Below are 23,976 nucleotides of genomic sequence, written 5' to 3' on the forward strand. Positions count from 1 at the left end.
TGGACACGCGGGGCCAGCAGATGTGACATGATAAGAGCGCACTGCTTCATTCATGTCGTTTCATGACTTGATGCCTATGAGTCATATACAGAGGAACAGAAGGATCATACTTGTACTGTTCGCTCGATAAGAGGGATTAAAAAGTAGAAATTGTGGTGTTTTGTTTTTTGGTATGTGGGTTTTTTCCCCTCACAGCAGTGGCACGATGTGGTGCCACACGTTCCATGTGCCCACATAGCGTTTCTGCGTGCACATGAGTGTGCACATAACCGTCTCCACGGTATGGTGCATGCCTGTCCCACCATGTGTCCCTCCCGACAGCAAATGGAATGCTTCGCGGTTCCCTATTTTGTTTGCAGTTTGTCGGACGACTTCTGCTTCTTTCGGCTATCTTTGTGTTTTAGTAAAAGGCACATGGCAGCCAGCCTGGAGTTTGCCAAAAGGCACCAGAAAGTTTCTCAGACCATGAAAAACAAAATTCTCTAGTCAGATGAGACAAAGATTGAACTATTTGGCGTGAATGCCAGGCATCATGTTTGGGGGAAACCAGGTGCCAACCCTACAGTGAAGCATGGTGGTGGCAGCATCATGCTGTGGGGATGTTTTTAAGCAACAGGAACTGGGAGACTAGTCAGGATTGAGGGAAAGGTGAATGCAGCAATGTACAGAGACATCCTTGATGAAAAACTGCTCCAGAGTGCTCTTGAACTCAGAATGGGGCGACAGTTCATCTTGCAGCAGGACAATGACCCTAAGCACACAGCCAAGATATGCTGTGAGTAGAATATTCAAGTAAAACAATGAATTTACTTCATTTTGGAATAAGGCTGCATCATATTCAAGAAGACTGGAGGCTGTAATTGCTGCCAAAGGTGCATCAACAAAGTATTGAGCAAAGGCTATGAATACTCATGAACATGTGATTTCTTCTTTTTTTTTTTTTTTCTTTTCTATAGGACAATGACCCTAAGCACACAGCCAAGGTATCAAAGGAGTGGAATCAGGACAACTCTGTGAATGTCCTTGAGTGTTCCAGCCAAAGCCCAGACTGGAATCTGCCAAAAATGCCAAAAATAGGTGTGCCAAGCTTGCGGCATCATATTCAAGAAGATTTGAGGCTGTAATTGCTGCCAAAGGTGCATCAACAAAGTATTGCACAAAGGCTATGAATACTCATTAACATGTGATTTCTTCTTTTTTTTTTTTCTTTTTAATAAATTTGAAATAATTTAAAAAAAAATTCATGCAGTCATTATGGGGCATTGTGAGTAGAATTTTCAAGTAAAACAATGAATTTACTTCATTTTGGAATAAGGCTACAACATAAAATGTAGAAAAAGTGAAGCACCATGAATATTTATCTATCCATCTATTTGCTCACTACATTTTACAAGGTACAGGGTACGAGTCATTTCCAAAGGCTTGAGCTTTCAGACACAATCTGTGTTCTGCATGACACACCTGCAGTCAACGATTGGAAAAGTGTATTTCTATTTAATTTTTAATATTCCAGAATCTTTACCACCCCAGCACTGTTGGTGGTGCTGTACTTTCTTCTGCTTTGCATCCATTGCCACATATTGATTGTATTAGCCAGCTCATCAGGTCATCTACATTAGCTGCCATTATTTTTTACTTTAATTTTTAAATACAAGAAATCAGACAACTCTCTTCAAAAGCTGAAATGTCCTCCTACATTTTTGTGTGTTGCCCTCAGGTTTCCAGAGGAAACTGCTGTTGCACAATTCTGGAAACCCTGACAAAGCTCTTTTGTGAGCACAGTCACCACCTTCTACATTCACTGGCAGCGAAAACGAATTTCAGGGGATTTGTGCGGTTTGAGTTCCACAAATCTAAAATTTGTAAAGCCTGACATGATATCAGTAGGCTGTGTGTGACATCCGGTGTCACCTGGGTGTTTCGCTGAAAACACCAGCATTCTAAGTATGCAGTAACCCTACGGTTATATTAGCTACAAGCGACAGAGGCAAAGATCAGAGTGAGCGTTTTGCAGCAACAAGACACAACGCCACCAGCTAGGCGGGGCCAAAATAGAGGAGATGTCTGTTTTATGCAAATGTTGAGTGACACAATACGGCGACTGCCAATCCAAGTAAAAAGGTATTTTTATGGTAGAGGTGGGCGATACCGGGAATTTTGGTATTGATCTGATACCAAGTAAATACAGGCCCAGTATCACCGATATCAATACCGATACCGATACGTTTTCATATTTAAGCTTCATAGATCCAAAGGATCCAAAAGACCTAGGATAGAATTTCACAAAACATTGTATGTGACAACAAAATACTTTATTATCACATTCAACATTTTTGTTTAAAAAAATATCACTCAACACAACTTAAAACAAAATCTCCTGAGGTCGAGGGTTGACTTGAGGAGAGCGCTGAGTGAGCAGGCCAGGCTGAGCCTTCCTGCATAGCTGTTGGCTGGCACCGCTGAACCACGTGACGAGCAACAACAAAAGACCAGGTGGGGAGGGGGTGACACAGCGCAGCGCTGCTCTTACAGACAGAGAGTACATTTTGATGAATCTGCGCACAGTCAGTGTGTGCGGGAGAGAAAAAAGCTTGAGTATCAATCTTTTTACACGAAGATTGTTCAATATCAATACCAGCCTTGGTATCGATATTATCAATATTAGGATCGATCCGCCAAAACCGCTGTATTTCTGTATAATTCTAATATGTTTTGCCATTTTTTTTCTCATATATTTTGTAACATTTAGCAAGAAATAAACACTTGTAAATCTGAAAATGCTGTTTTCGTAACAAGATGTGATTTACAAAACATCTTATGGAGCTGTTAGCATGCTAACCAGTGATACAGGAATGACTGCCATTTTTTCTCAATATATTTTGAAAATTTAGCAAGAAATAAACTTGCACTTTGAGATTTCTTTGAAATGTAAGGTGCAATACAAATAAAATGTATTATTAAATGTATTAAAATAGCTTTATGTTGCGATGTTAATGCTGTTGTCCGTGTGCAGAGGTTAAAGTTCAGCGTGATCAGAGCGTCTCAATGCAGGTCTCAATGTTACTGATATCTTGCAGCGCGGCGACCTCTCCGAGGTTTTGCGGGATTTCAAACCTGAAAAGGGCGGATGGAGAAAAACTCATAGTGGCAGTGTTGATTTGTCCCTTCCTTCATAATATATCATTAAACACTGTGCACATTAACACAAAGTAACCACAAGCTGGCCACGTCCTAGGAATGCCCATCAAGTGACAAACACTGATTGCTTGTCACACACATTTGTAGCTAATGTGACCCAGTTTAAGCCTTCGGTCCCATACAAGCGACAGAAATTAACAAAGGGAAAGCGACGACTTGCCATTCATTTTTCAGTAAGAGTGTTGTGTTTTGCAGCGGCAAGAGACAGCGGCCACTCTGCCACCAGCTCGGCGTGGCCAAAACACACGTGAATAGGCAGCCAAATGTCAGCTCGTTTGCTCAAACAAATTGATCCAGTGTGGAAAATGCTTTGAAACAGCAAATTCTGTATGAATCTAATATGGTTCTCATATGTTTTGTAAAAGTTAGGGAGAAATGAACACTCATCTAAAAATGCTGTTTACGTAAGCAGATAACACCACTAAAATGATTTATGAGACATCTTATGGAGATGTTAGTGTGCACGCCCTGTGATCGCCTATCAAGTGACAAAACCAACTGCTTGTAACCCTCATTTGTAGCTAATGTGATCAAGTAATCCTGCAGTTGGGAGGAGGGGGGGCGGTTGAGGCACCCAGCACCACCATTCTGACTACGCCCCTGTGAATATTGCGCCGTACACATTTCCTCATTTCTGAGCTTCATTTTCAATTTCTGTTCAATTTTTGGGTACAGGATTAAATTCATAGCTGTGACTGATATCCACAACGGGCACAAAAAAAGAGAGAAACAGTCGAAGGGACTCATTTCGCACCGAAGGGGGCGAGCCGAGCGCGCACAACAGGCGCACGCTCGTCCTGCTCCTGCACGGTGGCTGGTGAGGGAGCACACGGCGTGTTCTTCCCACAGCACACCGCCTGCCGTGTCACCTTATCTCTCTCGTTGTGTGTCCGGGGACAATTTCACTTTTTTTTTCTTTCTCCTTTCGGTCGGCTGTCAGCGCGTTAGCGGGCATCTCTCTCCATGTGAGCTCCTCCTGTGAGCGGCGGCAGCAGCACCTCAGAGCAGGAGCAGCAGCAGGAGGAGGAGGAGGAGGAGGAGGCTTTTTGCCGTACCGTGTCGTGCACTCTCCGCTCTGGTTACTATCACAACGAAGCGGACCAAGAGACGAAGTGCGAGCTTTTGGGGAGCAGACGACGGGACGGGCCTGCAGAGCTGGATGTCTTCAGCAATGGTAAGACTTGATTTTTTTTTTTTTTTTTTTTTACGTATTTTTTTGTTTGCACCCAAACACATCGCGCTGCGGCGGACAGACGATGCGGGGAGCCGCGGTCGCTCCCGGCGCCCGCTGCATGCCGCCTCCCCGTTATTCAGGCTACCTGCCCCGGAGCTTCAGCCGAAAATGTCTCAGTTTGTGAATTTAATAGGCAGGGAGGAAACATAAAGTCCGCTGGGTGGAGGAATGGCGTATTCACGAAAACAGGTAAAAAAAAAAAAACATAGGGCTTCGGTGTGTTTGAGCGCTGTGACCGCTGGATGCGAGTTAGGTGATTTATAAAGGTGTGGAAAAGGAGGAGAGGATTTGTCAGGGGTTTGGTTTGGACTGTGTTCTAGTTTGTAGTAGCTGTGTAGTTTGTGTAGTGGCCTGTGTGTTGTAATGTGTTAGCAGTGGGCAGTGTCTGGGTCAGGTACGCCAATGCTAGGTACGGCTCAAAAAAGTAAAAAAAATCAATAAAATAAAAATAAAATAAAGCCGCACTGGCTTTTAAGAATTTCCCAAGAGCTTATTAACGTCATTTCAAATGAATTTTTAAAATTGACTTTATTTTTTTTAGTCATTATAAAATAAAGGTTATTAAATTAACTTTTTTTTTTACGTTTTCCACAAGATGTACAACATCTCAACAAAATGTTAAAAATGTTCAAAATTAAGATTTTAATTTATAAGACTTGCTTTTCGTTTTGTCTTGTTAAATTCATGACAAAACTTAGGTAATGCAGGAAAACGGCAAAACGAAGTCTTCTTCAGCACTTACAATGATTTTACCGCCTACAAACAAACAAACAAAATCATAAACTATTCATTTTAAGTTTAGTGTTTTTGAATACACAAAGTAATATGTCATTGTGGTTTAAGAAAAATGCATTCAACAAGTGTTCTTCAAGATGTACAATTTTCACAAGATCCAAACAACTTATAAAACACATTTTTAAAAGTACCTATTTTTTAGTAGTTTCCCTCTCCTGGAAAAGTTCTGTGAATACTGTTCAAATGTTCAGCATGATGTACCATGGTTTAAACAACCGAACAAAAGATTAATCATATGAAATTAATTTTGTGCGTTTGGATCATAAGCCTTTAAAAAACAACAACAACAACAAAAAAACATTTTGATCTTTTAAATTCATCATGTAAAGTCTAGGTGAGGCTTACGGTAATTGCATTAACCATTCCTTAACATGTAGTGTTGCTTTCAAAAAAATTCAAAAATCTCAAAGAAATAAATTATTAATTTCGAATTAGATTTAGTTGGCTTTTTGTGCAACTTGGTTTCTTAAATTCATAATATATGTAATATTAAAGAAAAATACAAATCTTTTTCAAGCTTGGCCTTGGTTTAAACAACAAACAATCTTAATGTGTTGGCACATTAAGATGCCAACACATCTTAATGTGCCCCAACCTTTACTTGGAGTAAGCAGCTATGGAAAATGGATGGATGGATAAACATTTTATTTTATCAGACATTAGTCATGATATTGTATTAGTATTGATATTATTATTACTTGGAGTAAGCAGCTATGGAAAATGGATGGATGGATAAACATTTTATTTTATCAGACATTAGTCATGATATTGTATTAGTATTGATATTATTATTTCAGAACATCATCAAATTATTCATTTAAATTCATGAGGTTAAAGCTATGTAAAGCTGTGGGACCTTCCTCCTCCCCCCCACCGCTACAACAATTTTTTTTTCAAATTATACCATAATCTTAACAATATATAAACAAATTAATGCCGTCCTACAATATTTGTTCTTCTGCAACATTTTCATTAACCTTTTTTAAACATTTTAAACTGGTGAGGCATATGTCATTGAAAAGTTGCATATGAAATGTGTTTTAGAAAATATACAAAGTTATCAGTCTTATTTTCAAAAAAGTATGATTTTTTATTGTACCTTTTACATATAGTGGAATAACTATTTAAATCAGAAATCAGCTCATTCCATTTAAATGCTCTGTTGTTCTCAAAATGCTTGAGAAGGATGTAAAGTGAGAGTGGGACCTCTGGGAGTCATTGTCAGGGCCCCTCCACACAGTTTAAACGAGTTCCGGTCTCCTATTCAGCAGGTTGCATGACTAACACCAACTCATGAAAACACACCCTTGAGTGTGGTGATGCATCCATTATTACTCATGCTGGCATAACATTTTGTCACGAGAATAGCCTACATCTTAAAAATAGATTTTTGGTGTTTGAAAATTTCAGTTAAAAAACAGACAAACAAACAAACAAAAGGGCTGCATTTCATGTGTCAAGCACCTATTTTATTTTTGGGGCCAAAAAGAGCTTCATGAAATTCCGTCAAATGACTCATTTTCAGTCAGTGTTCAGCAAAACCTTTCTCAAGGCATGCCGAAGGCATCCAGACGGGCATTAAGCTAAAGAAATGGTTGCATCTGGGGGGCTCTTTGCATAGAGTGGAGCTCAAGGGCCACCATTGGGTGGTACGTTGGATGCGTGACCTCTGATATTAGAGGTTAAATCCAAGGGAATCCGGGGGCCCATCATGCTCCATGGAAAGTGTTTGTTGTGAAGTTGTTAGGTCCCGCCGAGGTTAACCTTTGTAGAACAAGGCGGCATTCTCCCAGTTGTCTTTGTCGTGCTGATGAGCTCTGAGAAGCAGCCTCAACACCAGTTCTCTGCATGATAAGAGGAAAAAAAAACAACCCTCCCTTTGTGGTCACAAATGAAAAATCTGTTGCTTGCCTTCCGCCTTTGTTGTTGTTACATTGTGAACCGACTGTGAAGCTATTCTCAAACGGACAGGGTACAAAAAAATAAATAGAAAAAAAAAAGCGAGAGATGACATGGAAGTTGCAGTTGGACCTTGTTATATTCCATAAACGATTGTTGTGTTGGAACTAACGTTGGCAGTGTAGAGGGAGAGAACGATGGCAGAGAGGAAGCAATGAAATGCCTCCTTCCCTCTGGACTTTTCCAGGAGGATATTGTGTATTTCAAGTAATAATTGTTGTGAGAATCTGGGGAGAGCACGACTGTACTTGTGGAAAAAGGATTTTGTGGATGGCGATGAGTACCTTTTTGATGATTACCTTGTAGCTCACTGAGAGATGCAGAACATGAGAAACAGGGTCATTTTGTTTGAGAAGTTAATCATAATCCTGAAACTCAATTTTAAATCCAAGAAAACCTTTAAATAAACAAGATTTTACTCAGCTGTGCTACAGCTGGTCAATATTGTGTGTGTGTGTGTGTGTGTGTGTGTGTGTGTTCCTGATAACTTGGATAATTAGTGATCTTCATCTGCTTTTTGAAGTACCAGCATTGATGATGAGAAGACAAGCTGAGGTGAATTGTGTAGCCAGGAGCATTATGTTTCGTTGAAGCTGCACTCTGTCGTCTTGTGATTTATCACACATTGAACTAATGGGTAGCTGTCACGATTACACCACTTTACTGGACATGAAAGCAGAACACTGCATTCTCTCTCTCTCTCTCTCTCTCTCTCTCTCTTTGTTTCCCCCCTCTGTCTCACATAAATACGCACCTGCACAATCTCTGCCAATCTTTCAAATGTTGACTGGACAGCTCTAGCCTCCCTCTGTGAAGTTGAGCACACTGCAGAAATCAAAAGCATGTGGACCAACTGAGCAGGGTACATTTTGACAGACTATATCAGGTCAGTGCAGAGAGAGAAAACGTACTAGTGCTGCAGCCACCAATACACCAAACTGCCCTGGATCCTGATAGGCTACAACCAAGGCACAGTGAGGAAAATAAGTATTTGAACGCCCTGCGATTTTGCAAGTTCTCCCAATTAGAAATCATGGAGGGGTCTGAAATTTTCATCTTAGGTGCATGTCCACTGTGAGAGACATAATCTAAAAAATAAATAAATAAATAAAAAATCCGGAAATCACAGGGTATGATTTTTAATGATTTATTTGTATGTTACTGCTGCAAATGATTATTTATTAGAAAGTAGAAGAAACAAAGGTGACTGTTAATCTCCTTTGGTCTGGGATTCCATGCAAGATCTCACTTTGTGGGGTAAGGATGATTCTGAGAAAGCTCAGAACTACACAGGAGGACCTGGTCAATGACCTGGAGAGAGCTGGGACCACAGTCACAAAGATTACATTAGTAACACATGATGCTGTCATAGTTTCAATTCCTGCAGGGCAGCACGGTCCCCCTGCTCAAGCCAGCACTTGTCCAGGCCCGTTTGAAGTTCACCAGTGACCATCTGGATGATCCAGAGGAGGCATGGGAGAAGGTCATGTGGTCAGATGAGACCAGAATAGAGCTTTTTGGAATCAACTCCACTTACCATGTTTAGAGGATGAGAACAACCCCAAGAAAACCATCCCAACTGTGAAGCATAGGGGTGGAAACATCATACTCTGTGGGTGCTCTTCTACAAAGGGGACAGGACGACTGCACCATATTGAAGGGAGGATGGATGGGGTTATGTATTGCGAGATTTTGGCAAACAACCTCCGTCCCTCAGTAAGAGCATTGAAGATGGGTCATGGCTGGATCTTCCAACATGACAATGACCCCAAACACACAGCCAGGGCAACTAAGGAGGGGCACTGTAAGAGGCATTTCAAGGTCCTGGAGTGGCCTGGCCAGTCTCCAGACCTGAACACAATAGAAAATCTTTGGAGGGAGCTGAAACTCCAAACCTGAAAGATTTGGAGAAGATCTGTATGGAGGAGTGGACCAAAGTCCCTCCTGCAGTGTGTGAAAACTTGGTGAAAAACTACAGGAAACGTTTGACCTCTGTAATTGCAAACAAAGGCTACTGTACCAAATATTAACATTGATTTTCACAGGTGTTCAAATACTTATTTGCAGCAGTAACATACAAATAAATTATTAAAAAATCATACATTGTGATTTCCGGATATTATTTTTTTTAGATTATGTCTCTCACAGTGGACATGCACCTAAGATGAAAATTTCAGACCCGTCCATGATTTCTAAGTTGGAGAACTTGCAAAATCGCAGGGTGTTCAAATGCTTATTTCCTCACTGTGTGTATATATATATATATATATATATATACACACACACACACACACAATGCAATCACAAATTATTCACAGCACTTAACTTTTTCCACATTTTTTTATGTTACAGCCTTATTCCAAAATGAATGAAACTGATTTTTTTCCTCAAAATTCTACACACAGTACCCCATAATGACAATGTGGAAAAAGTTTTTTTTTTTAGATATTTTCAAATTTATTAAAAACAAACAAACAAAACCTAAGAAATTACAAGGATATAAGTATTCACAGCCTTTGTCATGAAGCCCAAAATTGAGCTCAAGTGCATCCTGTTTCCACTGATCATCCTTGAGATGTTGCTAAAGCTTAATTGGAGTCCTCCTGGGGTAAATTCAGTTGATTGGACGTGGATTGGAAAGGTAAACACCTGTCTGCATATAAGGTTGGCTGCCTGTCTAAACTGAGTCATCAGGGGAGAAGAGCCTTTGTCAGGGAGATGACCAAGAACCTAATGGTCACTCTGTTAGAGCTCCAGCATTCTTCGGTGGAGACAGGAGAACCTTCCAGAAGGACAGCCATCTCTGTAGTAATCCACCAATCAGGCCTGTATGGTAGAGTGGCCAGATAGAAGCCACTCCTTAGTAAAAGGTACATGACAGCCCACCTGGAGTTTGCTGAAAGGCACCATAAGGACTCTCAAACCATGAGAAACAAAATTCTCTGGTCTGATGAGACAAAGATTGAAGTATTTGGCGTGAATGCCAGGTATCGTGTTTGGAGGAAACCAGGCACCATCCCTACAGTGAAGCATGGTGGTGACAGCATCATGCTGTGGGGATGTTTTTCAGCAGCAGGAACTGGAAGACTAGTCAGGATTGAGGGAAAGATGAATGTAGCAATGCACTGAGACATCCGGGATGAAAACCTGCTCCAGAGCACCCTTGACTTCAGACTGGGGAAATGGTTCATCTTTTACCAGCACAGTGACCCTTAACACACAGCCAAGATATCAAAGTAGTGGCTTCAGGACAACTCTGTGAATGTCCTTGAGTGGTCCAGCCAGAGCCCAGACCTGAAACTGATTGAACATCTCTGGAGAGATCTGAAAATGGCTGTGCACCGACGCTCCCCATCCAACCTGATGGAGCTTGAGAGGTGCTGCAAAGAGGAATGGGCAAAACTGCCCAAAGATAGGTGCACCAAGTTTGTGACATCATGTTCAAGAAGATTTCTTAGTTTTTATTTTTAATAAATTCACAGAAATTTCCAAAAAGCTTTTTCATGTTCTCATTATGCGTTCTTGTGAGTCGAATTTTGAGGGAATCAATTAATTTACTCTGTTTTGGAATTAGGCTGTAAAATGTGGATAAAGTGAAGTGCTGTGAATACTCTCCGGATGCACTGTATATATAGTAAGTCCCTTCAGCTTGCCCCTTGTTTACACTCGGGCTCACCACAGCAGATCTGAGGTGGATCTGCATGGTGATTTGGCACAAGTTTTACACCAGGTGCCCTTACTGACACAACTCCATATTACATGAAGAACAGGCAGGATTGAGGTTTGAACCGGGATCCTTCTGCTCTGGAAACAATTCAGAAGGTACACGGTTTTTAAGCAGATCCTTTTCAGAAGAAGAAGACCCCCCTCAAAAAGCCCCCAACCAAAATACTACTTTGCTTTCCATAAAAAAATAGCACTTAATGAGCAATGACATCAAATAGATTTTGCCTGTGCTCCTGAAGGAAAAATGAAAAGCAGGTTGTACAATGTTTGACACAATATTTTGAACTCAAACGATTAATTGTTGTGGTAAATTACCCTACAATACAAACAATGTCAGTGACTAAAAAATAGGCTTTGTCAAAATTCTGAAGATAAAAAAAAAAAAATGGAGCAAAGCTGATCTAAGTTAATTAATTCAAATTGTTTTTCAGAATAATGAGGATGTCTACACTCTGCTGAGAGGGTAAAATTAATCATCTTATTTAACTATTTTCTGATAAGGACATTCGTTCTAGCCTCTGATCCACATTTATTCAGACCAGTGGTCCTACTGAGCAGATGCTTGGAAAAAGTCAGGAATACTTGTTATTTTCCGGAGCACTGGGCTTTCTGCTGGCTCGGCAACACACATGCTTCATGTGCAGTCAAATCAAATCAAATCAAATCAATTTTATTTATATAGCGCCAAATCACAACAAACAGTTGCCCCAAGGCTCTTTATATTGTAAGGCAAAGCCATACAATAATTACGGAAAAACCCCAATGGTCAAAACGACCCCCTGTGAGCAAGCACTTGGCGACAGTGGGAAGGAAAAACTCCCTTTTAACAGGAAGAACCCTCCAGCAGAACCAGGCTCAGGGAGGGGCAGTGTTCTGCTGGAACTGGTTGGGGCTGAGGGAGAAAACCAGGAAAAAGACATGCTGTGGAGGGGAGCAGAGATCAATCACTAATGATTAAATGCAGAGTGGTGCATACAGAGCAAAAAGAGAAAGAAACACTCAGTGCATCATGGGAAACCCCCCAGCAGTCTAAGTCTATAGCAGCATAACTAAGGGATGGTTCAGGGTCACCTGATCCAGCCCTAACTATAAGCTTTAGCAAAAAGGAAGGTTTTAAGCCTAATCTTAAAAGTAGAGAGGGTGTCTGTCTCCCTGATCCGAATTGGGAGCTGGTTCCAGAGGAGAGGAGCCTGAAAGCTGAAGGCTCTGCCTCCCATTCTACTCTTAAAAACCCTAGGAACTACAAGTAAGCCTGCAGTCTGAGAGCGAAGCGCTCTATTGGGGTGATATGGTACTAAGAGGTCCCTAAGACAAGATGGGACCTGATTATTCAAAACCTTATAAGTAAGAAGAAGAATTTTAAATTCTATTCTAGAATTAACAGGAAGCCAATGAAGAGAGGCCAATATGGGTGAAATATGCTCTCTCCTTCTAGTCCCGGTCAGTACTCTAGCTGCAGCATTTTGAATTAACTGAAGGCTTTTCAGGGAACTTTTAGGACAACCTCATAATAATGAATTACAATAGTCCAGCCTAGACGAAATACATGCATGAATTAGTTTTTCAGCATCACTCTGAGACAAGACCTTTCTAATTTTAGAGATATTGCGCAATGCAAAAAAGCAGTCCTACATATTTGCTTAATATGCGCATTGAAGGACATATCCTGATCAAAAATGACTCCAAGATTTCTCACAGTATTACTAGAGGTCAGGGTAATGCCATCCAGAGTAAGGATCTGGTTAGACACCATGTTTCTAAGATTTGTGGGGCCAAGTACAATATCTTCAGTTTATCTGAGTTTAAAAGCAGGAAATTAGAGGTCATCCATGTCTTTATGTCTGTAAGACAATCCTGCAGTTTAGCTAATTGGTGTGTGTCCTCTGGCTTCATGGATAGATAAAGCTGAGTATCATCTGCGTAACAATGAAAATTTAAGCAATGCTGTCTAATAATACTGCCTAAGGGAAGCATGTATAAAGTGAATAAAATTGGTCCTAGCACAGAACCTTGTGGAACTCCATAATTAACCTTAGTCTGTGAAGAAGATTCCCCATTTACATGAACAAATTGTAATCTATTAGATAAATATGATTCAAACCACTGCAGCGCAGTGCCTTTAATACCTATGGCATGCTCAAATTTCTGTAATAAAATTTTATGGTCAACAGTATCAAAAGCAGCACTGAGGTTTAACAGGACAAGCACAGAGATGAGTCCACTGTCTGAGGCCAAAAGAAGATCATTTGTAACCTTCACTAATGCTGTTTATGTACTATGATGAATTCTAAAACCTGACTGAAACTCTTCAAATAGACCATTCCTCTGCAGATGATCAGTTAGCTGTTTTACAACTACCCTTTCAAGAATTTTTGAGAGAAAAGGAAGGTTGGAGATTGGCCTATATTAGCTAAGATAGCTGGGTCAAGTGATGGCTTTTTAAGTAATGGTTTAATTACTGCCACCTTAAAAGCCTGTGGTACATAGCCAACTAATAAAGATAGATTGATCATATTTAAGATCGAAGCATTAATTAATGGTAGGGCTTCCTTGAGCAGCCTGGAAGGAATGGGGTCTAATAGACATGTTGATGGTTTGGAGGAAGTAACTAATGAAAATAACTCAGACAGAACAATCGGAGAGAAAGAGTCTAACCAAATACTGGCATCACTGAAAGTAGCCAAAGATAACGATATGTCTTTGGGATGGTTATGAGTAATTTTTTTCTCTAATAGTTAAAATTTTATTAGCAAAGAAAGTCATGAAGTCATTACTAGTTAAAGTTAAAGGAATACTCAGCTCAATAGAGCTCTGACTCTTTGTCAGCCTGGCTACAGTGCTGAAAAGAAACCTGGGGTTGTTCTTATTTTCTTCAATAAGTGATGAGTAGTAAAATGTCCTAGCTTTACCGAGGGCTTTTTTATAGAGCAACAGACTCTTTTTCCAGGCTAAGTGAAGATCTTCTAAATTAGTGAGACGCCATTTCGTCTCCAATGTACGGGTTATCTGCTTTAAGCTGCGAGTTTGTGAGTTATACCACGGAGTCAGGCATTTCTGATTTAAGGCTCTCTTTTTCAGAGGAGCTACAGCATCCAAGTTGTCCTCAATGAGGATGTAAAACTATTACGAGATAATCTATCTCACTCACAGAGTGTAGGTAGCTTCTCTGCCCTGTGTTGGTATATGGCATTGGAGAACATAAAGAAGGAATCATATCCATAAACGTAGTTACAGCGCTTTCTGAAAGACTTCTGCTGTAATGAAACTTATTCCCCACTGCTGGGTAGTCCATCAGAGTAAATGTAAATGTTATTAAGAAATGATCAGACAGAAGGGGGTTTTCAGGGAGTACTGTTAAGTCTTCAATTTCCATACCATAAGTCAGAACAAGATCTAAGGTATGATTAAAGTGGTGGGTGGACTCATTTACATTTTGAGCAAAGCCAATCGAGTCTAACAATAGATTAAATGCAGTGTTGAGACTGTCATTCTCAGCATCTGTGTGGATGTTAAAATCGCCCACTATAATTATCTTATCTGAGCTAAGCACTATGTCAGACAAAAGGTCCGAAAATTCACAGAGAAACTCACAGTAACGGCCAGGTGGACGATAGATAACAACAAATAAAACTGGTTTTTGGGACTTCCAATTTGGATGGACAAGACTAAGAGTCAAGCTTTCAAATGAATTAAAGCTCTGTCTGGGTTTTTGATTAATTAATAAGCTGGAGTGGAAGATTGCTGCTAATCCTCTAGCCCTCGGCCCGTGCTACGAGCGTTCTGGCAGTTAGTGTGACTCGGGGGTGTTGACTCATTTAAACTAACATATTCATCCTGCTGTAACCAGGTTTCTGTAAGGCAGAATAAATCAATATGTTGATCAATTATTATATCATTTACTAACAGGGACTTAGAAGAGAGAGACCTAATGTTTAATAGACCACATTTAACTGTTTTAGTCTGTAGTGCAGTTGAAGGTGCTATATTATTTTTTCTTTTGAATTTTTATGCTTAAATAGATTTTTGCTGGTTGTTGGTGGTCTGGGAGCAGGCACCGTCTCTACGGGGATGGGGTAATGAGGGGATGGCAGGGGGAGAGAAGCTGCAGAGAGGTGTGTAAGACTACAAATTCCTGGTACCAACCCTGGGTAGTCACGGTTTGGAGGATTTAAGAAAATTGGCCAGATTTCTAGAAATGAGAGCTGCTCCATCCAAAGTGGGATGGATGCCGTCTCTCCTAACAAGATCAGGTTTTCCCCAGAAGCTTTGCCAATTATCTATGAAGCCCACCTCATTTTTTGGACACCACTCAGACAGCCAGCAATTCAGGGAGAACATGCCGCTAAACATGTCACTCCCGGTCCGATTGGGGAGGGGCCCAGAGAAAACTACAGAGTCCGACATTGTTTTGCAAAGTTACACAACCGATTCAATGTTAATTTTAGTGACCTCCGATTGGCGTAACCGGGTGTCATTACTGCTGACGTGAATTACAATCTTACCAAATTTACACTTAGCCTAGCTCAAGACTCACTCTTTGCAGGACTATGGTGGAATTACATAAATAATGGCCACATCACTTATCTTTAGGCTTTGCGTTTCAAAACTTTTTTACGTGCATTGCACCTCTCAATTTGAAATTTTGTTGTTTTTTTTTATGGTCATGTGAGGACTGGAGCTTTAGCACTTGGTCCATTATTACCTCCGTCAACGAAGTTGGGTGGAGGCTTTTTTTCCACCTCTGTTTGTTTGTAGGATTGTCTGTTTGTGAACATTCTGGAACCCACAATTTTTCAGATATCATTCTGAAAGTTTTGTAGACGATTCATATCCTGATAAGCAAGAACTATCAGCAACTAGAGGGGAGCCAAAGGTTCTCTGTGACCAAAAAAAAGAAAAGCCACCACAATGAGGCGGTTGCTTTAATTATATGCACCTGCACGCTGATTACATTTTAATCATTTCAGGAATGTCAATTTTGAGGTGGAACCCAAACTAGAAATGTTGAAATACCCAGGCATGTGAGAATTGCGCACTTTATGCATTTCTAAATTTCTGACAAATGAAAATTTGTCAGTTTTCCACAGTCTAATTATACTACACTGCACAATCAGTGTCCAAAGCCACATACACATACATAAAAAATATGCTATGTAAAAATAAAAAATAAAAATTTAAAAGACATGAAAAAAATATATCCACAAAATATATAATACATGCAAATGCATTTAATGCCAGGCATCACACCCATACATCTAGTGAAGGGATAGGTTCTACAAAATTATGTGACTCTTTCTGGGTTTGACTGCAAACCTACCCAGAGAAAATGTTATGGTTTTAGATACGTACTGGTAAAAAAGTGCTTTACCACAAACAAATTAAAACTTAAAATATGACACTCAGAATGCAGCAGAAGCCACTAGAGGTCACTTTTTTTCCTCCAGATGTTTTCCCAGATTGGTCTCTGCTTGTCTTCAGTCCCTTGACAAGGTTTTTACTTTGGCATAGCGAATGTGGACAAGAATGGTGGTCCACTGTCTGAGTGTTACTATATTTGGAGGCTTTGTAGTTAGCGCTGTTGACTTGCAGCAGAAAGGTCCAGAGTTCACTTCTCACCTGGCCCTTTGTGAATGGAGTTTGCATGTTTGCGTGAGTTCCCTCCGGGTGCTCCGGTTTCCTCTCACTTCCAAAGACATGCTGGTTAAGTGAATTGATGACCTTAAATTGACCGTAGGTGAGAATGAGTTTGTCTGTCTGTATGTTACAGCCCTGCTGTCCAGGGTGTACCCTGTCTCTTGTCCAATGACTGCTGGGATAGGCTCCAGTAACCCTGCGACCCTTAACTGGAATATGTTGGGTTGAGAAATGAATGTATGAACTAATATGGACGTAAAAACTAAATTCATTGATGGGTTTGTTTCATCACAGTTGTTTCACAAATTGAAAGGCTGTCTTTTTTGGCTGGTTATCGAAAATAATACAAATGAATTGGTACTTTAAAGTACTTCATAGCCTAAGTAACTCGAACTCGAACTCTATTTGCACAGTATGTCAATTCCATTTTTCTCCATTTTGAGACTTACGCTATGGTGCAGCTTATACTGTACTCTGGAAAATACAGTAACTTACGTTTACAGTCTCTGGCTGAAACAAGTCCATAATCATCATCACTGATTTTAATTTCTGGGGAAATTCACAGTGCAATTTGCAATTTTTTTTCTCAAGTTTGATTAAAATCAAAGATACTGGTGCTAGGTGTAGCTCTAGTGTCATGATATGGTATTTACCCCCTTACCAGATAGTGATGCTTACTAAATAAACCTGCATTTGTGACATTATGTATGATGATAAGCGCCAAACTGATAACACAGTAACAGCCCAGGACCTGCAAAATGCACAGCCCTGCATATTTCACTTGCTCATGCAGATATATTTTGGGTCAGGGGTGGTAGCCAAGAGGCAGGGGTGGCGGCTACGTTGTTGGTGTGCTTGATTTCAGTGTGGAAGTTTTCCTGTTTAAACCCCACCCCTGCCACATTTCTCCATGTAATGTGGAGTTGCATTAGGAAGGGCATCCGGTGTAAAACTTGTGCCAAATCAACATGCTGATCCACCTTGGATCTACTGTGGGGGACCCTGAGTGAAAAACAAGAGAGCAGCTGAAGGGACGTATGACCGCAGCATGCACCATCTTAAGAACTGCATTGCGTGTTTTATCTTTGTGTCAGTATTGCAGATAATCCTGGATATTGTCTCTTATTCTTGAGCACCATAGGGAACATTAACTCCATTAAATTTAGCAGGTCCATTTTTTAAACAAATGAAAACTTATACCTGTTTGATGCCAGCGAATTTCTGAGTCACTTAACTAAAAATACTAGAAGAGTGAAGTTGAGGATGGAATTTTGCACTTGACCTCCCAGACACAGGTAGGATTTCTCCTCCCGGGCACTCAGAAACAGAGTACCCTTTGTGTCTGGCATTTTGTTCTGTGCATATAGCAATTTATAAGATGACTTTCATTGCTGCCGTAGCTAACGATAGGCCTCAGGTGTGGTGGCCAGTATGCCATACTTGCTCTACTTTGATATTTTCTTCTCTGGCCTAGTCTAGTCTGTTCAAGGTTAAAAAAAAAAAAAAGTACAATCTGCTGTCACCTTATTTCATTTCAAATAGTTTTCCGAATATTTTTCACCACAGCGGTGGCAGTAGGATAGTTGTAGCTTGAGCATATCTGCACTGATGGCCTTTGGTGAAATCCCAGTTCATGCATTAATACTTTCCTACATTATTAATGCAGACAGTCTTCCCTCGCCTGGTGCAGAGAAGAGCCAGTTTTGTATTTTAAAGAAAACAGACAGCATCCCTGGCTTTAAGTTGATTCCTCCTATTTGTGATGAGACAAAAATTTACAGGTATTTGAAGAAACGTACTTCAAAATATATCCTGTAACATCTGCTCTGACGACGTTGTACAACTTGTTTTTCTGTTGCCTGTTTCTGTAGATTGGCATTTAATTTTGCAGAGTCATAAGCCAAGATTTGCTCATCTTACCACGGCCGTAACAGTGACAGTTAAGAAAAATTGGGTTTTAATGATTAACACACAGTATAGCTCTATCGTTCACCAACATATGTACAAAATACTAGTTGAATTCTTTTTTTTTTTCATGACCAGTTATAACATCAGTTGCACAAACAAACAAGATGGGTCTTATTTTAAAACTTCCTATGTTTGGGTTTGAATGGTAAGTCAAATGTACTTATTGTACATTTGACTTTTTTGGATACCTTGCTTTGAGAATTTTTTACAAGATTTTTTTTTCCTGTTTACCAAATAAACTATATTTTTCTAAATGTTTAATTTAGTTGTACCTCAGAATCAGCCTTTCAAGAAATTTGCCAGTGATTTGATAAGGTTAGCACAAAATAAGAGTAAACCAAACAAAATTTAACAACACTAGCAGTGCGTTTCCTAATGGCGGCGACCAGTGGAGCACTTCAAATAAAGGCGTCAGGTATTAAATCAAATGTGTTTAAAAAACAAAACAAACAAAAAAAAACCCAGAAAAATTGGTTGGGAATTTGTCCTCTGTTGTCTAGGCAGCACCCTTTTTGTGTGTTTGTGTGTGTGAATGCACTTCGGCATAGTAATTTCATGGTCACTGTTGCCCCTCTCTGGCTGTAGTGCCCTGAAAAACTTGTGTTTGAGCTGTTTTTGTGTACTTTTGCCAATGTCCCACGTCACATAATTTGAAGCAAAGGTTGTGCATTAAACACTCTTGAATTTTCAAAGTGTGGTTTGAAGCTTTGACTCTGAAAGTTTACGGACTAACTGCGTTGCGTTAACTCATTGTCAATTGATAGCTTTAGATATCAAAGTAACGTTTGGTAATCCTTTGTTAGTGGGGGGTAGATGGGGGTAATTTAACTGAAACCCAGTTAAATCTTATTAACATTGGTTATAGTACAAGTACTACTAAAATTATGTGCACACAAAGAAAACAAAAATGACACTCAAAATGCACCAGAAGCCACCACGTAGCACCTTTCCCCCCCAGAATTTTCCCATCACCTAGTCATTTCTGATTGCCACTTATTGTATAATTTGTGTTAAACCCTGCCCAGGATTTTTTTAAGGTTTCAATATCAACTTTCTGTTTGTCATACATAACACATTATTCTGTGTAAATAATGACTGGCATAATTGCTATTTAATGTAAAGTTATTCCACTGTTATTGTGACAAATATTGTGATTTGGTAATGGAATTTGCCTTGTCATTCTGTTTCCTTTGTTTTCAGAGCTTAATGAACAAAAGCAGTGCTCATTGTGTTTTGAAATGTTAATTGAGCAACTCAGTTAAAATATAAAGCTATTTGGGGCATTACTCTATGATTTAGCAATTTTCACCTTGCACATCATGAGTTTTTTTTTCTTTTCAGATATTTGAAATCAAAGGGGAGCTCTGGCATTTCTGAGCAGAAGGTGGGCCTAAATGATGCTGATGTTTACCTCATCAATGCAGTGAGGGGGGGAGGGGCCGCTCCTCAGAGTGTAAATGGGCCAAAGTGTCAAAGCTGCTTTCAGAGCAGGACAGAACACTCCAAAACACAGTAGAAGTTGAAGTTTGTGATGTAACCTTTGTGTAATAGCAGACAGAAATTGCTTTGAGATGAAGACAAACAAAACGCATAGACCATTTTGTATATATTGTTCAAAATGTGCATTTGTGTTTATTGTTTGAACCTTTTTGTTGTACAGTCTTTCACACAAGAGCCCAAATTACCTTTATAAAGTGTCAAAACAGTTGTTTATCATAATTTACTGTGTGTTTTGAATAAATGTGTGTAGAAAATTATTTTCCACTTTACTTTTTCCTTTCTTATTTCTGATTGTAAACCTTTATTACACTTATAAAACACAACTATAGCATATATATTCTGAAAGTACAGGTTGTCTTGAAAAAAGAGACATAAAACTTGATTGTGGGGCGCAGGGAGAGCTGTTAACAGCAATAATAAAACATTTATGCCAGGCGAGTGAACTGTCCAAAAAATGCCCTCGGACCCCAGATGGTTAATGAATGTTTCAGTGCAAGAGTCCACAGTTCACACAACAGCACAATACTGTTGCACTGTATTGTATTTCCAAAAATTTTAACTTCTGCCTTCACTGGAAAATGACTTTGTAGTGATGTATAAGGGTTGGCTGAAAAGGTCTGTCTCCTACAAGATTATTTCAATAACAAGCAAGATAATCACATGAATGACATATCTGGTTAATAATCAGAATGTTCTCCATCAGACAGTGTCATTACTTTTTCAGATAGTCATCTTCCGCTTTCCACATGCTTAGGCCAATGTCAGACAAATCTTTGAAAAAAATCGATTGTCTTCTCTCTGCACCAGTGACACACAGCTCCATCCACCTGTGCATCATTAGTGTAACAGTGTTCCTTCAGGCATTCTTTCAGCTTGGAAAAAAGGAGAAAAGTTGGAGGGCATGAGATCTGGACTGTACCTTGGGTGTGCAAAGAGCTCGTAAGAGTTGAACCTCTGCAATGCATCCTTTGTTTGTCGACTTGTGTGGACGAGCATTGTCATGTTTAAGAACTTGGGTCTTTTCTAGGATGTACCTACTTCAAGTGTGTGTGCAGTTTTTTTTGGAAAGTATCCACATATCAGTCATCACAGTCCCAAAGTGTGGTCATCAAGACTTTACCCCCTGAAGGGTCAAATTTTAATTTTCACTCTTCAAACTCCTTGCCCATCTCCTGACTGTAGAGACACAGGCGTCATTACAGACAACACTCATTTGTTGATGAATGTTTACAAATGCCCAACCCTGAGGAATTCAATAACAGCGTGTTGTTTCAAACACACATCCACATAAGTCTACATTTTTAATAATGGAAACAGGAAGGAGTTGCATTAATAAAACATTAAATACTTTATACATCGCAGCAGCATCCTTCATGCACAGTCAACATGCACAGCACATGTTTATGAAGCCAGCTCAGGTCCAGTCACCCTCTTTCAACCAATTAATATCTCCTCTTCTGTTTGACTCAGACGTGCAAGCAAAATGTTTGCACGCGGGAGTCTGAAAAAAGCAGTTCCTTGAATGATGCTCCAAAAATGACATGTCAAACTAACATCAATTTGCTCTAATTGAGTAGAATTGGGTGTGTTGGCCTTACAGACCTTTCTGTTGAATTGGTCACCACACAGTAAGAAAAACTGCACTGATGGAGAAAAATTGAGGTCAACCATTTGAAACTGCTCTCAACTGCTGCTCGTACAGCTCACACATCGACTCTGTCCAGCTGTCAGGTCAATGTAGTTTTGGCCACAAAAGTCAAATGTGCTGCAGCGTGTTGCCCCACTCTTGTTGCTGTGTGGATGCTTCAGCTATAGACAGTAGCAGATGAAAAGGATAATAAATTAATAAGTGAATTTGTGTTGTACTTGAGAGAAACATCAGGACTAATAAGATGTCCTCGTGCTGTGTGAAGGTCATGCATCTTTGAGTTCTCCCATTTATAATAGCCTCCCTCATGGCATTTCATCATGAATAGGATAATCTTATGTAAGATAGTGAAACAGCAGTTAATTTGCTGGTAATTAATCCCCAGTGATGTACAGTTGGAAAAGCAGTAGGTCTGCAGTCAGTGTAGCTAGGTAGTGTTTTTTTTCCTTACAGCATCACTAAGACCTTTGCATCCATCCGTCTGTCTGTCTGTCTTCATAATTTAGCTCCTCATTGTGGTTTTTATTTTAAACTGTAAAAAAAAAAAAAAAAAAAACTGTTGTTTTTACAGGAAAACGCTGGCAGCTGTGGTTACCAGGGAATACATTACAAAAAAAAGAGAGCCTATACTCTCCTTTTTTGAAGATTTAACAAATTTTTTATGTGAGTCAGCCGTGGCTCTCTTTTTTGTTGATTTAACAGTTTTTTAATGCGAGTCAGCCGTGGTTCATTAACTGTAAATCCATTTACATATTATGTCTGTAAAGTTATCTACTGTGCTGCTGTATTTTTTACAGGAATTCCCTGGTAACCACAGCTGCCAGCGTTTTCCTGTAAAAACCGTTTTTTTACAGTGTAAAGTGTGTGTGTGGGGGGGCATCCAAGATTGCCAGTGCTGTTAGCACCACAAACAGATTTCCTTTATTTCCTTTATCTAAATTTACATAATGGTATAATTTTATTGCACAGATGGTATGTGTCACTCCATGTTGGTTTGTTGTAAAATGTCAGTGTAAATACTTTAGAAAGGGTAAGCTCTGCTATGTGGCAACTGCACGACAAATGTAACTGCACCCTTACCTCCATTATGAGAACATACTTCACATAATACAGGGGAACGGTGGAACATTTGTTGTGCAAAACTACAATAAATAGTAAAACAATCGGGTAACTGTAGTAAATAATAAAAATACAAAACCTTTTTCCCCAAGGTAACTTTTTTCCAACCAACATACACAGTGTAGCACTCATAAAGTTACAAAGTAGGGAGCTGCTTGTGAATTACAATGTTTCTGCTGGCTCTTTGAAGTATGCCAGATTTTGTGGAGCTGTTCTAATTTTTTTATTTGACTTAAACCAGAAATGTCCAAGTTAATTCATTTGAAGAACAATAAATTAATTAATGTGGATGAAGGGCAGTGGGTCAAAAATAAATGTACAGGTGCATCTCAAAAAAATTATAATGTTGTGAATAATTTCAATATTTTTGTCAGTTATTTTTGAAAGTGAAATTTTAATATATTACAGACTCATTCCATATAAACTAAAAGATATAAGAAGATAAAAGAAAGAAGATAATGTTTTCTTTATCAGATTATCTTTTTAGATAACTTTAAAAACAATGATCAGACTAATTATCTTCCAATACATTTTTGTCCAATAATTTCTACACTGATAACACAGTACACAAAGATGAACAGTGACAAATACTTTTAAAATTTAAAATGAGCTGAGACGGCTTTCGGTGTCGATCCTCTGGGCATGACACAGATTAAGGAGCGGTACAACCGGTTTAAAGATGTCTGCACAACGGTGGAGAGCGCGCTGCGCTCCGATCGGCATCAACACACTGAAATGACCGGATCATTTCCAAAGTGAATGCTGTGATGATGTGGGACCGTCGTGTGATTATCCGAGAAATTGTGGAAGAGGTGGACATCAGCACTTTTTTTGGCACATTCCGCTGTGAAAGAAGATTTTGCCATGAAAAGAGTGGCGGCAAAAGTCATCGGCACAAAGTTGATGGCGCAGCAACAGCGCCTCCGTGTTGAAGTCTCACAGGACATGTTGTGACATGCCCAGCTTGTCAACCATTCGGAAGATTCAGACAGCTTTCAGTGGCTTTTCAGTCGTGGACAAGATGGACATGTCAGGGCATGTCCTATGAGGCTTCATCTCGGAGGCGCTTTTGCTGCGCCATCAGCTTCGTGCCGATGAATTTCGCCGCCACTCTCTTCATGGCAAAATCTTCTTTCACAGTGGAATGTGCCGAAAAAGTGCCGATGCCCACCTCTTCCGCAATTTCTCAGATAAT

General features: G+C 39.8%; 1 protein-coding gene across 9 annotated transcripts in view; it reads left to right on the forward strand.

Moving 5' to 3' along the window:
* The first annotated feature begins 4,210 nt into the window (after positions 1-4,210).
* The window catches only part of tenm4 (teneurin transmembrane protein 4), a 626,167-nt gene continuing 606,401 nt past the window's right edge, over positions 4,211-23,976 (forward strand). For all 9 annotated transcript variants that reach the window (XM_034168462.1, XM_034168463.1, XM_034168464.1 and 6 more), the window contains exon 1: positions 4,211-4,372. The gene's annotated coding sequence lies outside the window, so the exon portion shown is untranslated. The remainder of the gene's footprint in view (positions 4,373-23,976) is intronic.

Source organism: Thalassophryne amazonica, chromosome 4, assembly GCF_902500255.1.
Source record: "Thalassophryne amazonica chromosome 4, fThaAma1.1, whole genome shotgun sequence".
Lineage (NCBI taxonomy): Eukaryota > Metazoa > Chordata > Actinopteri > Batrachoidiformes > Batrachoididae > Thalassophryne > Thalassophryne amazonica.